This window comes from Buteo buteo, chromosome 5, assembly GCF_964188355.1.
Source record: "Buteo buteo chromosome 5, bButBut1.hap1.1, whole genome shotgun sequence".
Classification (NCBI taxonomy): Eukaryota; Metazoa; Chordata; class Aves; order Accipitriformes; family Accipitridae; genus Buteo; species Buteo buteo.
This window is the reverse complement of record NC_134175.1, coordinates 50,341,963-50,357,748: the sequence shown is the minus strand read 5'-3', so window position 1 is coordinate 50,357,748 and position 15,786 is coordinate 50,341,963. Positions and strand designations below refer to the sequence as shown.

At 40.3% G+C, this 15,786-nt stretch overlaps 1 long non-coding RNA gene across 6 annotated transcripts in view; it reads right to left on the bottom strand.

Moving 5' to 3' along the window:
- Positions 1–8,540, bottom strand: part of LOC142031473 (uncharacterized) — a 65,704-nt gene extending 57,164 nt beyond the window's left edge. For 4 of the 6 annotated variants that reach the window (XR_012650530.1, XR_012650534.1, XR_012650535.1 and 1 more), the window contains exons 1-3: positions 6,699–7,074; positions 5,882–6,072; positions 5,603–5,772 (exon numbers count right to left, since the gene is read on the bottom strand). This is a non-coding gene — a long non-coding RNA (uncharacterized LOC142031473). Of the gene's footprint in view, positions 1–5,602; positions 5,773–5,881; positions 6,073–6,698; positions 7,075–8,507 lie in introns of those variants that run through there. The other 2 variants (XR_012650531.1, XR_012650533.1) reach the window with 2 other exon arrangements.
- Between the last annotated feature and the right edge of the window lie 7,246 nt (positions 8,541–15,786).

Below are 15,786 nucleotides of genomic sequence, written 5' to 3'. Positions count from 1 at the left end.
AATTTTTGCCTTGGTGTAGCTAGAGATGTGTGTCGTCCCAGACTGATGCCCTGAACCAGCATGGCCACACCTGAACGTTACTAAAATATAGCAGCCACTCTTAAAAAAATAATGAAAGAAAGGAAAACCAAAAAAAGGCAAATACATCAGGGTTCCCCTGGAACTCCTTAAATTGAGAAAATTTGGTAATTCTATGGATAGGCAACCTATCCATCAAACCAAAAAAGTGAAAGCTTTTCAAGGCACCCAGGACTACTAGCAATTTTTATAAAATTCCATAAAGTCCAGCAATAATCACAAACCCACAAAAGGGCTTTGTGTACACACCTCAGTAAAGCACAAGCAACTTGTAGAATATTCCTATTGGAAGGTTTGGATAACAGCAAGGAGGCAAGTATGATAAATCATTGAATTTTTTTTTTTCCTCTCTCATTCTTTTTCTTTTAGACAGTAATGGGTGATTCTTCCCTGAAACCTGGCTGCTATCTGGCCAGCGAGCAAATATGAAATCAAAACCCCAGTGTGCTAGATACGCACAGCTGTATTTGTGCTTCTGCAGCTCCCAGAGGAAAGCACACCACATGTCGGTTACTTGACTTAGGGTGGGTTGGTGAGGTGTAAGTTAAAAGGGCAGCTGTACACGCTGGGAAATTTTCCAGATTCATTTTCTACCAATTGCTTTAACAATGCCACAAGCAGTGGTGAAGAAGTAGGGATGCTGGGTAACACAGGTAGAAAATAGGAAAACTTTTCCTAGAGCTTATTTCTTATTCGGTCCCCAGGCTCTCTTGAAAAATCTGTAGGCACTTTATAGAGGATTTTTTCCCTGCAAGAATAAAGGGGTTGGCTCTGTTTGCTGCTATTCTAAGAGGTTAAGGGAAGAAAAGACATTATTATATATCCACATGGTAATCAACCAAGGTTTCATGGAACGATTGCTGTTGATGTGGTTCTTCCTGGCTCTTCTAGAAAACAGCTTATTGGTATACCTGGCCTAGAAGTTTGAGAGCCGAAGGAAGAAAATGATAACACTGTTTAACAGCCCCTTTGTTTACGTAAACATCCATCCAAAATCTGTGTCTGATGGGGTGAACATACGGCTTTAATTTTACCCTTGGCACACGGATCAAACAATGTTGCCAATATCTATTGTTCTCCTCATAACAATATGCCTGGTGGTTTCAACATATCCTCTCCATTAGCTGGCTTCAGATCAAGCATTACTGTGTATGTGCTTGTGTCTTCATAAAACTGGAATATGGATTTTTTTTTTATTTTTTTTTTCTTTGTACCAAATGTGTAAAAAGGAACACAGTTGAGAATGGTGGTCAACCGTCCCTGTGAGTCATGAGAACAGCTCACTTCAGATCGCGTGGCGGAGCCGACACACGGGTGGGAAGAAGGGGTTGGATTGGATTTGCAAAGCCCCGGCCATATAGCTTAGGTTTTTCAAAAACCAGAGGAAGTGGTGAGTCAGATCCTTATCCCGTTTTATCTGGGCTTTAGCAAACCTTTCTGGATTTGGTCCATCTACAAGATGTACACAAGCCCTGCTCTGGAGCACGGACACACTAGGTAGCCATGAGAAGGGTGGTTTGGGTTGCTTTTTCTTGTTCCCCCCACCCCTTATTTTTTCAGTTTTACTCCCTTTCTATTTGCTGCAGAACACCATGATAATGCTCTTTTATAAATATGCAAATAGAGGCAGCGTAACGGAGGAGATCGGGGTCTGGGGAATGGCACAAGGAGAAACATCAGATGGGCTCCCCGAGCCAGAGTACCTTGTCATCTCCAGGCTAATCTTCTCAGCTCCTGCCTCGGCCTCTGGATCAGCAGCACTGCTTTCTTAGGTTTCCAGCAGCAATCAAACTTGACATTTCTCCTCCACATTGTGCTGCATTTCAGCCTGTACTTCCAAACGTTTGATCCAAAATTCACTTAACTCAATGGAAGGAATCTCATTGCCTTGAATACCCTTTGGATCTGGCACCTTCTTTCCACCTGATCACTAACGCCTGATTTATATTTGCTAAATCAGTGAGAAAAATGTAGCCGCCTGATTTCTCTGCTGCCATTTTCACAGTAATGGAGAAACTCTCACCGAAAAAAAAAATCACTAGTAAAGACAACAATCATATTTAGGCCATTCAGGGAACTTTATGTTTGACGGTTTCTTTTATCCATGGTGTTTTGCTTTCAAAGGCTGAAAGATGATGTTGAAGAGGAACTGGCTGGGAAGAGTTGGTGGTGCCCCAGCCATTTGTCCTGCCCGGAGCAGAAAGCTGCTGCTGTGGGAGGCAGCAGTCCGACACCTTTGGGTGCTCCGGGGCCCTACATATAAGCATAAAAACCTGAGCGAAAGCTTGTGGGAGCATCGGGGAAGGAGGCAGCTCTGAGAGATAACACAGTGGTGATTAGCATCACCAAAAATAGGGATCTGCAGGCCCTTTTTTCCCATGCTCTCATGACACTCCTCCTCACTGGAAGTAGTAATCTTGCAAAGCTTCAGGTTTTATTCAGTGTTTTGGTTTTCTTCCTACTGCGCTTCTCTGTTCCTCTCCAACTTCAATGTTTTACCTTCTGAATGTGCTGAATCTAAGCCCAGTGCCTTGAATGATTTCACTGACCCTGTAATACTGCATACCAGCACAGATACATATCTTTTAGGTTTACTTTTATCTATGCTAATTTTGCTTCCCCCTCACATTTGCAAGTAGAAAGCAACAGCAAGGCTTCCTGTGCATCGCAGGCTACAATTTAAGGAGTTTAAGAAGAATTAGTCTAGATGCTGCTTGTGCACTCATATATATGCAGCACAGCTTTTGGTCTCATCGCTACACGTGTGCTTCAGCCTGTTCTCGACTGTCAGAGTGCTAACGTTTCTATATAAACTGATTCATTAAGACTATCAGAATGTAATTATCTCTGCTGTACAGAACAAATGGAGGTTTTCCCCAGTAATGGCATGGCAAGAGAAAGAGAAAAGGGGGAGAAGAGCCCTTTTTTATTTTTGGAATTACTGTTTTACTTAGAAAGCTAGAGTAGTTCTAGCATTGCTCTAAACACCCTGCAAAGCCGAACAGTTACAGCCAAGTCATAAGCCTTAATGCCTGAACCCATCTAGAAGCAGAACCCTTCTTTGAATGAATCAGGTAGTTTCTGTATTTTTCTAAGTTTTTAGGATCAAACAAAAGCTTGGGAATTATTCCCCACAAAGACACCTGCAGGAGGTGGGGACTCTGGGAGTCAGCAGGAGAATAGACCTGTATGGTTTAAGCCTGATGGGGTAAAAACCCCAATGCATTAACTTTTAAATTGTCTAATACCACAGATATGAATTTGTTACAGAATTAATAACCTTACTTGAAGTGGCACTCATTCACACATGATATTTTGTCTAATTTTGTATTGTGTATAAAAATGCAATATATTGTAATATAAATTGTAGCTGTTATTACTTTAAACACCAATTTAATCAAGGGGTTTTGACAAATGTAACTATAGACTGCTTACGTTTTTGCCAGTATTTTATGTTAGGAGTTTGTCAATTTTACTATCAGTTTGGTTTCATACTGAAACAGCAAATTATCATCATAAAAATCCTTTTGTCCCCAATCCATGCAGTTAGTTTCAAAAATGCTTAATCCTTCCTGGCCATTGTACCATTAAGCATAGGACATAAACTGAGTTTAAATGTGGTGAAAATCAAGAGCACAGCTGTCACCACAAACGCATGGGTCAAGCAGCAGAGTTACTACAGGGTTGCATTTCCCTTGCCTCTCTTATCAGTGTCCAACTCCAGAGTTGCTGGAGCTCTGCTTGGGGTGGATTTGAAAGTACCTGTGGAAAGAGGTTTCTAACCAAACATCCCTGGTCAACTCCAAAAAAGACCTGCTAGTGAGGGAATTAAAGCAATATTAAGCCAAACTGAAGCAAATGCTGGCATATAATTAACATAACATTGTCAAAGATATCTCATAGTTTAATTTTAGTGAGGAAAATATGGTATCTCAGATACCATGATATGGGTGTTTGTTCACAGCCACTGTACCTGTCAACTATTATTATATTGATGCTGCTGTGTTCCCTGAACTGTTTTGATTTCTTAACAAGAAAAGAATTTTCTCTGATGTGCCATCTGTAAGGTACAGTTTACCAAAGGAAAACTTTATCTCAAATTTTTAATAATTTTCTGTCAATTCCAATAAAATCTGATATATTTTTATAATACTTACAAAATAATAGCAAATGTGACTCACCACATGTGCCACTATTTCATTTGATATTCTTCTTCTCCCACTGACTTTTCTTTCCAGCACAAAATGCAATTTAAATGTCAACTTGAACTGAAAAAGTTACATTCCTGTGGAGATTGCTGGTGTCTCATACAAATAATTCAACTGCTTTCCCCTCCTTTACCTATTTTCTTCTATTTTAGTATCTCATTGTGCAGGTTCTAAAAATAACAAATGGTGGAAGGGATAAAGTAATGCACAGTTTGTTTACATATAAGTGACAGCACAAAATGTCCTTTCATGCCTAAAAAGGGATGGTCCCAATTCATCACATGATCCAAAGTTCATATATTGAATATACCAGTGCACACTGAAGGATTATGATGTCTTTAGCAAGGCCACTACTAGCTGAGTAAAATAAGGAATATCAACCAAGGGGAAAAACGGTAGGAATAGAAAAAATAGGAACAATATTTATCTTATATTTAGCATGTGTTTGCCAATCCAGTGCCTAGGCAGCACAGAGGATGTCCACGGCACAGGAGGCGCAGGTCTGTTTTGTTCTGGCAGGAGACCTTATGCCTGGGCAATTCGTTAAAGATCATGAGGATGTTTAGAGTCTTGTCTTTTGGATTTAGTCCTCATGGAGACTCTCAGGTTCCCCTAGGAAAGCTGTCGTCCATACGCAGAGATGTTTGCGCTCTCCACAAACTTGTTTTTCACTGGGGCAGAGCCACAGGCGTTGGGCATGGGCCCCACCAGCACCACGGTGCTCAGCCCAGGTTCTCCCATCTTGGACGTGGCACAGGAGACGTTTTCAGCTCAACCTCACAACCCTATAGTCAGGAAACAGTGACGGCAAGCAACTGCCCTGCCTTAATGCTCGAGTTCAAATCCCTTCTTTCACTGCTAAATTTGTACACGGCTTTTTCACTTCCATAAAAACGTCCTATCAGGCATGGGAAACCTGGGGAAAACAGCTTTGTCTGCCTACAACAGTTAGACGCCAAAAAGTTTAGTATTGTGAAAACTAAGCCCTGAGATTTAGCCCTAATCTCTGTGGTTTAGTTCCCCAAGTACAACACTACTAGCGCTCACCAGTTTGTGAGGATATACAATAAAGACAGAGACAATGAGTTCCTCCATTATTGGTGTCGTAGAAATAACTTGGACTGTTCCACTTAAGGAGAAATAAGGCCAAAAGGGCTATGGTATTACAGTACACTGAGGATTCACTCCTGCCTGACTTCAAAAGGATAGACTTGTCTTAGATCAGATGTAAATTAGAGGTGCAATATGTCAAAGACACCAAAAGCATCACAAAACTTAGGAAGCCGCCTAGGGTTCAAAAGGAACTCAAAACTCACCTGGAATTGCCACGGGAAACAGCGCTGGAAAAGCTGTCTGGAAAAATGCCTTCAACAGAAGAGTTATCAGCCAACTTCCCTGGGCCCTTTGTCCCTTCTGAATACAGAATTTTGTTAGAGACACACAAATCCAGCTGTGCCACAGAAGATTTCCAGGGTCTTGATGGTATCTGCAGTGATAAGCAAGACCTGCCATCAAGAGATGTGCCACGGGAGATTTTCAGAATTATTTTCTAGTGAAACTATTGAAAATATGGGCTAGAGTCAAGTTCTACATACTCACGGTGACTTCAGGGGCTATTTGCACAACTGAAAACTCCCTCTTCCTTTCTTCCTCTGGAAATCTCTGCATCATCCACCGATGTCATGTAACTTCTGCAGCAAACAGGTAAGGACGGACCTTGTTAGCTCCCTGGTTTTGATTCATTCCTGCAGCCAAACCCATCCTCTGCAGTGAATGGGGGACGATCCTGCAGGAAAACAGTTTTTAGGCTACATTTTATTACTCAGTACCTGACTCTAGATTCAATAAAGATAGGTGTATTTAATGTGTCTTGGTTCTGCTTAGATCAAGAGACCTAAAATTGGCTCTGTCACTGTGTTAAGACTCTGGATGCTGATCAGACTTGCACAAGCATTTAATTTAGTGCAGTTTGCTGAAGCTTCAGGAAAGAGTGCTTTCTCACAGTGGGCAACGTGTGTGCTGATAAAGCTCATCTTTCCTTTTTCAACACAGCCATGAAGCTTTATGTTCTGCCTTACCACACTTTTGTCCCAAGTCACTGCTACTAGAAATTATGCAGAGACAGAGTTTCTGTGGGTTTGTTTCAAGGAGTAAAGATTTAAAATGCTAAAGAGGAGATAATTAGCACGACTCCAGCTCCAGTAAGTGGATTCCATTCACGTGTTTAAAAAAAAAAAGACAGACAAAACCCCACCATCAGCTGCACAGCATGCCCATGGAGTAGAGTAGGTCCAACTCATGAATGCACTGCTCTCAGGTTAGCACCTCTGCTGCTCTGATGATCATACAAACAGCAAAATCAGATAACCAGCAATAAATCAAACCCAATAAGTATACACAGATCCTATGTACCATCACAGGCTGTTGATCAAGACTAATGGTGGAAGAGGGAAGCTCTCCTGCAGCTCCTGTATCTTCCAGGGGTTCATAGGGTTGCTCTGCTCCACGGATGGATGAAAAGCACCTCGTACTGCCTTGCAGAGGTGTTGGAGCCCATAATTAATTACTGTTTGTAGAACTCGTTGAGATTGTTAGAGAAAGGCACTAGAGAGAGAGTGGTGTTGTAAATTATTACACTTGAAAACGTTCAAACTCTTCAGCCTTCCACTGCTCGCCTTCTCACAAACTTGAAGCATTTCCTTTTCTCCTCCTGAAAGAAAACCTGCCCTCTTGACATGCACAAACCATTAGAGAGGCTGTATTTACAAGCACCTAACAGTATTTTCTCAAGTTTATTTTGACATTGACTTTTAATCAACATGATGATGATTGAAAAAGCTAGTCCAATGTTTTGCTAAAAAGGAATATTAAAAGTACATTGATTGTGTCTACAAAGATATGCAATTAAAAAGTATGAGTCAAGTGCTGTTATTTAACACTTGACTTTACTTATTTTGAACTCTTGTGGCCCTGTTGTGTACATGGTTAAATGTGCAATGCTGTGTGTTTCAAGTAAATCGGCTGTAAGCAATTTTATATTTTAATGAAAATAATTACAGTTTGAGTAATATGAAGTGTATTTGAAGTATAACCCCCGATGCTACTTCCCCAGAATTAGCTGTGATATAAATTATCATGATTTATTATGGTTACTCTGTGCTTTATGTGTTTATAGGGGATCCTGGCTAGCAATGATGATTCTTAACTAACAAAGAATTGCATTTCAAAAGCAATTTTTTCTTGGATCTCATCTGTAATTCTTCCCCAAAAGTGATATGATTTAACTATGCTGCAGTATGTGGTATTGCAAAGATGGCATTATTGTGCTGTCATTTTGACAGCTTACTTTAATTTACACCATTTAATGGATGAATACATTTTTTAAAAATCTGGTGTTATTCTTCCTTAATATACCATATGCCATCGATCCCACATGCACTTCTTTGCATAAGCACACCAAATTATATAGTGGCATAAAGCAACCTATGTGTCATATACAACCTATCTTTTGAGTGACACATCAGAAGCCGAGGTCCTGTCTGCTCTTCAAGGATGCTGTGGATCCTATGACATTTCTGAGCCCTGAGTTGGAATATGTTACACAATACGTTATGTACCGATTGGCATCTGTCCACCTCAGAGATGGGCACTTTTCAGATACGCCGTACAAAAATAAATTTATGAAAGTCATTTGCCTTGCTAGAAGCAGCACTATAGAAAGTGTAAAGATTATAATAATTACATTACTGCAAAAGCTAGTATCTGCAGCAGCTGGTTTCAATTGCAACCACTATTTTAAACTATTTTGTCAAACAAAATCCCTTCCAGTTCCTAACACATTTTGCCAGCTAACGGTAACTACTCATCAGGACGTGCAAAGGTTGTACAATCATTCCTTTTGTCTTCTTTTGGGGAGGGCAGCCTGGATCATTCCTCTGTCAGGGGAATTACGGGGTCACCGACAAAGGGAAGAGAGAATACACCAGTCTGATCCAGACCTGTCCCCACCTCTTTCATAAACGTACCCCTCAGCTCAGCAAACCTCAGCCCAACAGGGCTTCCACATCCAACATCCTTAATTTAGGAAACCTTCCTAAAGGAGACAGATGCTCAGGCTCCCCAAGAGAGCAAGTCCTCCCTTCTCAGGAGGACCTATTGCCCCGGGTTCACTTACCACGTGAACACATCTAACACGGCTTCCACGTCACACCTGGCTTTTACCTGCCTGCCTTGGGGTGTCCACAAAAACCTCTGTCAACGTGCTCGGCAGAGCCTGCAATCCTGGCACAGGAGTAATCTCTGTAGGGGAAAAATTTCATGGTGCCTTTGGGAAGCGGTCCAATTTAAGAAAACAATTTCATGACAGGGTAGAAAAGCAAGCTGATGATACCCCGAGAACTTAGCTTTATTTGGTAGACTTTTGTCCACTTTCCAAGGACGCCTAAGAGTTAAATAATTTTAAAACATAACAAAAACAAAAAAGATAGCCGAGCTGTTCTATTTTCCTGTTACAAATATTATTTTTGGACAGAAATGCTGCAAACAAAAATGCAATAAGAGCTAAAGATTTTAAGCGGGAGGTATCCAAGGTTGAAAAGGATTTTGTTGAAGTGAACTGAAGAAATACAGCATACCTCTATACTTACTTAGCTCTTTGATGTTATACATGATACCCAGTATGGCATTACAACCAACCGTACATGTCATAAAAATACATAGATTCCATGTGGAGTGAACCTGCAGTGAATTAATACCTCTGTCAAGGTGTATCCTGTGATGTATTAAGCCATCCTTACTTCAAATTCCACTTCACACATTCTCTACAACTCACATGACCAAGAATGTGCAAACATTCCAGCAAAACCAGGAAAGAGCTTATTTTAAATTCCATCACGCTGACTACCAGTACACTCGGAATAAGAAAACACATGAGATATTTCGAAAATTATGTGCTTATTCATAAATGTTAATTTTTGTGGAAAAATAAATAATTTTTTTTTTTTTTTTAATGTTAATTTAAAGCAGTAGCTAGGATTTCATCTATGACTTAACTAAAAAACTGTTAGGAGTTTTGTACGACCAGAAATGAGGTATTTGCACATAACTGAGAAACAGATATTGACAACTGACACACACTTCCAGCACCTACTGAAAATTATCAAGATTTAAAATTATCTTCAGATGCCTATTAAGAAAGCTGCAGACCATTGAACAGCAGATCAAAACACTGACACAAATGTGATTTTTTTTTTTTTTTTTTTTTTTTTTTTTACACATTAGTTTGGGCCGTCACTTCAGGTAGATAAATATCAGAGCTAAATGACAGTAAAGAAAAGGCAGCAAATGCTTATGTGCTAGGAAAAGTCTTTCATTTGTAACAGGGTTTTTTGTTAGGTTAGGGTTTTTTTGCAGAAGACATCTCTGAAATAGGATTTAGCATTTGCATTGGGCTTTGTTACAAGGGTAGAGAAGTTGCAACTTTAAAACCTCTGGTAGAATTCCTACAGCGTAGAAGGGGCAATGAATGACAGCTCCCTCCCCCTCCAGTGTGAGAGAACAGATGAGAAACTTTACAAGTTGGACACACGGCCCCTTGACCCGTGTGATACTGGATAGCCCTCAACAGTATCAAGCCATGGATCATCTTACGGACCTTCCTTATGTGTGTGGAAAGGACCCTTGCCTATGTCTGAGGCAGACCTCCTCCCATCCTACTTTACCTGTGGAAGAAAAAACAAAACAAAACAAAAAATAAACAGAACAAAGAGAAAATTTACAGAAAATTGAAGGGAAAACCCAAAATATTTCCCAAACCAGCCTTGACAAGGTAAATATCTAGGCTCTTCCAGCCCTCTTTCAGGGTGGGAAAGGAGGTCTGGAAAAATGCTGCAGGCTTAGAGGCCCTGATGGAAAGGAGAGTGTTTCTGGACACGGAGAAAAGCATTGAAGCAGGCTGGAATTGTCTCATATTCGTTTCTGATGGATTTAGTTGGTCAGCCCTCTTCCTCCTTCCGTACAATACACACGCACTGATCTATAACACACACATATGGACACCAGCATATAGGCAGCAAATGCCAGATCAGATATAGTAAGAGTAAATTTAAGAGGTTATAAATGTTTTTTCATAATAGTATGTATTCGATATTGTCACTAATGTAAGAGTCCACAGACATAATTTGAAAGCTTTTCTCCTCTCTTATATGATCATAACACGATGAAGGAAAACCATTTCAATTCGACTTAGTAATGACTGTGCTGCATTGTCGTTAAAAGATGATTAAAAAAAAGCAAAACAACTTTCATTTTGAATCTCTAAGGAAAACCACTGCCATAGTGAAAAATAGTCAAAAAAGTTCACTCCTGCCATTAGGTCATAAAAAAATGAAACATTTTCAGTGGGAAGGAGGACCTGGGGGGGGGTTACCGAGAGGACCGTGATGTTGTTGGTCCAGCACATACTGCCTCACATCCTGGGGGAGACGGAGGTCTTGTGAAATCAGTTCAGCAGCTGCGTCCAGCCTCCTTTGCAAGGTTTTAAAAACAAGTCTAGCATTATATATTTGCAAGGAGCTCGCCACAGCAGCACTTTGTTCAAAGAGAGAATGAGATTTGTTTTATCAGATAACGCTACCGTCCTACCTAACGTGGCACGTGAGGAAAGAGATACTTCCTTAAAAACATTCAAAATGCCTTTTTTTATGCCACCCACGTGCTCAGCCATTACTTAGCCATCCCGAAAGACAAAACCGCGCGCTGCTTTCGCGTACTGCAGAGCATCGTTACCCCTCGCGCCGCTGGTGGACGTCTGCGGAGGAATAACACCGTCAGCCGGTTGTTCGTCAGCCGCTGCGAAGCTGCCAAACGCACAGAGCCGGATTTCCCCACGGCCTCCCTTCCCTTTTCGGCGCAGAGCTCAGCATGCTGAGTGCGTTTTGGGTGTTCAGCTCAGTAAAAAAAACCAAAAAACCTGGCCACAAGATTTAGAATCAAAGGCACCGAGTTTCAAACCCTGCTGAAAATCTGGCACTTGCTGAGACTTTGGAGTACTTATGGTCAAAATATGGCCATAATCACTAAAATAACAATTGCCGTTCATAATCCGCAGTACTCACTCGCACAAATAGTTTCATTGACTTCAGTCACAGGAAATACTAATTTTGTCTGACACTGGAAAGGACTTCTAAGACCTAGAATACAACAATAGCATAAATATTATTAAGACAGAGCTATCTTCGTCCAGCCATTAAGACTGTATCACTACAGCTTCAGTGGATACAAACCAGAATCAGTGATAATTCTATTAATATTTCTGCATCACCTCACCAGCGTGTGGGAGAAAGAGATGGGCTTCTTTTATTCCTTGGAAAACATAAAGAAGCGAAGAGACGGTAAAGGGAAAGGTGGAGGAGTTCTCAATCAGAGTATAGTAATGTATTTTCAAAGCACAAAACAGTGACACGGTGCCCAAGAAAAGATAAACAAATAATTGCTTTGTGAGTTTTTGTTTTGTTCAATCTCAAAAAACAGTTGCAAAGTTGAGATACTCGCCACTTGAGTTTTAAAATGACTGCTCTGGGATGGTCCCTCATTAAGGAATTGGCTCTATAACGCATCAACTAATGGACCAGTGTGCATCATCAGCTGGATGATAGATATACTTCACGTCAAGCGTATGCTCCAGCATTTGCTTATAAAGCTCTTTTGAACATAGGCTCAGGGTCCTGGGTTAGACCAGACATAGCAGTCTTACAATATTTTCTTAAAGTATTGCCCAGCCTTGGAAATATAGCTTCGCGTCTTGGATTCTTCTCATAAAGTGAAAAGGGCCATGTGTCTTGTAAAGACTAGCCCCAAGAGAACTGAGGTAAAGTATTTTTGTAGCCTTAACACAAATTTTCCTTGTGTTTATGGCTTCATTATTTTAGTGGGTGTGTTATTTCAGTGTGTTTTTCTGCTACTTATTTTCTATCTTTTTTACTGCTCTTTTTTTCTGTCTTTTTTAAATAAGGAAAATGGACTCAACAGATGATGCAGAAGTCTTTATAGCAGGGCTACTGGTTTTCATTTCTGTTTCCTGAACCTCAAATAGTCACGCACTTAATATGCTCAAAGAACGTTTCTGTAACATTATAATATTAAAGTTACTGTTAATGTCTGGTCAGTGGAAAAGCTACCCATATGAACAGACGTGACAATTTCTAGGCATCTATTTTCTGTTAAGCGGAGTTAAAGAGTTAAGACAAAATGAATTAAATACAACCGACAACAGTAAAATTGTTTCTGATTAGCAGGAAAACCCAGGATTAGGATGCGGCTACTCTGTAATTGCAAAAGCTGATCTTCAGTAATATCTGGCAGGGTAGAAGGGAAAAAAAAAAAGGCAGCGAAAGCACTGAAAATTAACAATTAGCTCTTTTAAGGTAAATTCATCTGAAGTACTGGTCTCCATACCTATGGAGTTGGTCCCTACATTGGGAGCAATCTACCTCTGCAGCAACCTGTTGAAATTGGTAGGACAGATACCGTCCAGCGTGTCTGTCTAGCCTGGGCAGTGTGTTTTTCACAAAAGTGACATTTTTGCTTGGTGCCAAAGGCGGGTAAATTGGCACAGCTTCAACCGAAACGCACAAAGACAGCAGCTATTGATCAAGTGTAGCTAAACCAATGTATTTTCTATTCTGATGACCCATCCAAATTTCCAGTTTATTAATTAACACATTTACTTTACCTAATGTCAGCTCACTTGCCAGATCTGTTTTACTGGTAGCTTTTTTGCCTAATTAGCAGTAATTTGCACATTAACTGAGCCTGTAAGTTCCCCGTACAGTCTGTGCTTAGGGACTCCAGCGATCACCAAGTTGTTGGTCAAAGTTTTGATAAGAAGTAATGCTTAAGTAAATTCTGCGAGCCATCACCCTAAGGCAAAATAAGTTCATGGTAGGGATGACTGGGTAAAATAATAGGAAGCCTGAAGCTTTTCTCAAACCTCAAGCAAAACCTCGAGCCAAATCTTTTACAAGACGTTAAGTTCTTTTTTTTATTTTTTTTAAGCTATCATAGCCTTTTGTTCTGTGCCAGAAAAAAAAAAAAGAAATACCAAAATATCAAGACAAAAGGCTATTCTTGGATTTACGACATGAGAAAATCCAGGAAGGACAGGAGACCTCATGAGAAAGCCTGTTTTCACAACATTTTTACATAGCTTTCAAAGTGTGTGAGTAACAGGGGCAGAAAATGGTACGTTGAGCTAACAAAACAAAATGTACCATAACACGAGGAGTTACTTTGCTTACCAAGTCAAAATAGCCGGTACAATGCATTAAAACCTGGCAGAGCCCTTACGTTCCTGTCCCATGATGTGCAGACTACATCTTCGGTGAGAGCCTGTTAACATCGAGTTATCCAGTGCTCAGCAGAGCCGTGGCTTTGCGCAGAGCAAAGTACCACAGAGCTCTCCTCTTTCAGCTGGATGTATCTCAAATGCTCTTTTGATTTCATTCAAATATTTTAAAAGTACGATGGAGTGCGATACGTACATGGTATAGGCATAGGAAAAATTCAAGGCGACAGGCAGAAGTATCCTCAAAGGAGATCAGAAAGGCACGTTGCAGTGGTTAACGTTTTACTGTTTCAAACAAAACAAGAAATGCAACAAAAAAGTAAATGCAATAGACTTAACGCACAGAACAGTTTGGTAGGAAACACAACATGTGATTGACTCAGCTGAAAGCAGACTAGCATCAAGGAATATTGCTTTATTGGATTATTTTAAGGGGCAACTGATGCCCTTTCTTCCCCCACTCACAACTAGTGCAACATGATTGAATTTGCCATGGACATGATTGGACTCAACATGGACCAAAAAAAGGGTACCCAAAGCACATTGTAGAAATTAATTAAGAATGTGAAGTCTATCACTCATCATTCCTCTGCAGTTTAATTTCTCCTTTGGTTTCCTTCGGGTTTTGGGGTTGCAGAGAACTCTTGAGGTTAAATTTGCCCTCTTACACACAGGACTATACGTTGCACTCGACCTACGTCACGTTATTTCGGCTGAAATACCTCAGCTGTCGTGAAATAACCTAATTCTGCTTGCAGGCCCTCTTGATTAGACAGTCCTTGTTGAATGAGATCCAATTAGTGGAAAACGAGGGAGGATATATAGAGGACATTGGCCCCTGACACAATTGAAGTGGCAACCAAAAGTGTCTCCCTGCAAATGTTTTGTACTATGGTTATAAGCCTTTCATCCTACGGAGACCAGCCCTGTGAATCAGCTCAAAGTTTGAGTAGGACAGCCCAGCATGGGTTAGAAATGATTTTTTTCTGGTGGTCAGGATCTGGCCATTGAGCTGGACAGAATTTATCATCCCTTCCCTTACTGAGAGATCTTCTGAGCCTGTTTTTCACACCTGGTGTAGGGCTCGGGCAGCTGTTGCAATCTGGCCATGTGGGACAGCAGCCTCATAAAAGTGGATACTGGTGTACTTTTCACACAGCCATCTAATAATTTTCCTCGAAGAGCACCCATGTGGGAAGCTGCCCCTCATTGTGGTCTAACAGTCTAACCAAGAGTTAAAATATTGATTCTTACCTAGAATATAACATAGCTTGACGTGTTTCATCGAGCATGTGGTTCTCACTTCAGTTCCAACGCACTTCTCTGAAAATAAAAACAGAACAAAAAACTTAAGATCGCTACTAACACATAAACTATATCTAAGTAAAGCAAACTAGCAGAGAAAAGAACGTTTTTTATTGTTAACACAATAGAAAATTAAACACCAAACTTTAAATAAATTGTGCCATTCGCTTTTGCAGCAGCAAAAGAGTTTATTATTTCACTATTTCATCTCACCTTGTGTCATTAAAATATAGGACACAAGTAGTAAAACACAAAGTAAATATGCACATATCTTTACACCATGTAGTGTAGCTATAAATCTTACTCTTTGATAACAGCTGTACTATAGCAATCATTTGAGTAGTGCAGCTGCCACAACAATATCAAATTTTATAGTTAAAAAGCAGTCAAAACTTTAATGGTACAGTGGAGGTAGATATATATTGTGCTATAAATAAACATTATCTAATGAAGAAATGAAACATGTTTATTTTTCCTTGACATATCGTTCAATATCATATATCTTTGCTCCTGCAAGCTGCTATAATAGCAGCCGTTATACTTCAGCATGTATAACAACAAAGTCTGTAGTTGTACTAATTATATTGGATTTAAATGAGGGATGGGAGAACTTCAGACAACGTGGCCTTGCAAGCGAGGCCTTCATTTCATTAAGGCAGTATCTTAAAATGTTATCAGAGTTAACATGTGCTGGCAGAGGTTCTGAAGTGTTTGGGAATGCAGTGAGAAATGAGTGGGTTTTCCCCTTAGACGATGACTTCTGCTGTATTTGTCTGACATGGTGTAATCGATCTGGTGAGCAGGAGACCATGAGAACTGACGTACTGGTTCAGATGAGCAGTCGCTGCCACA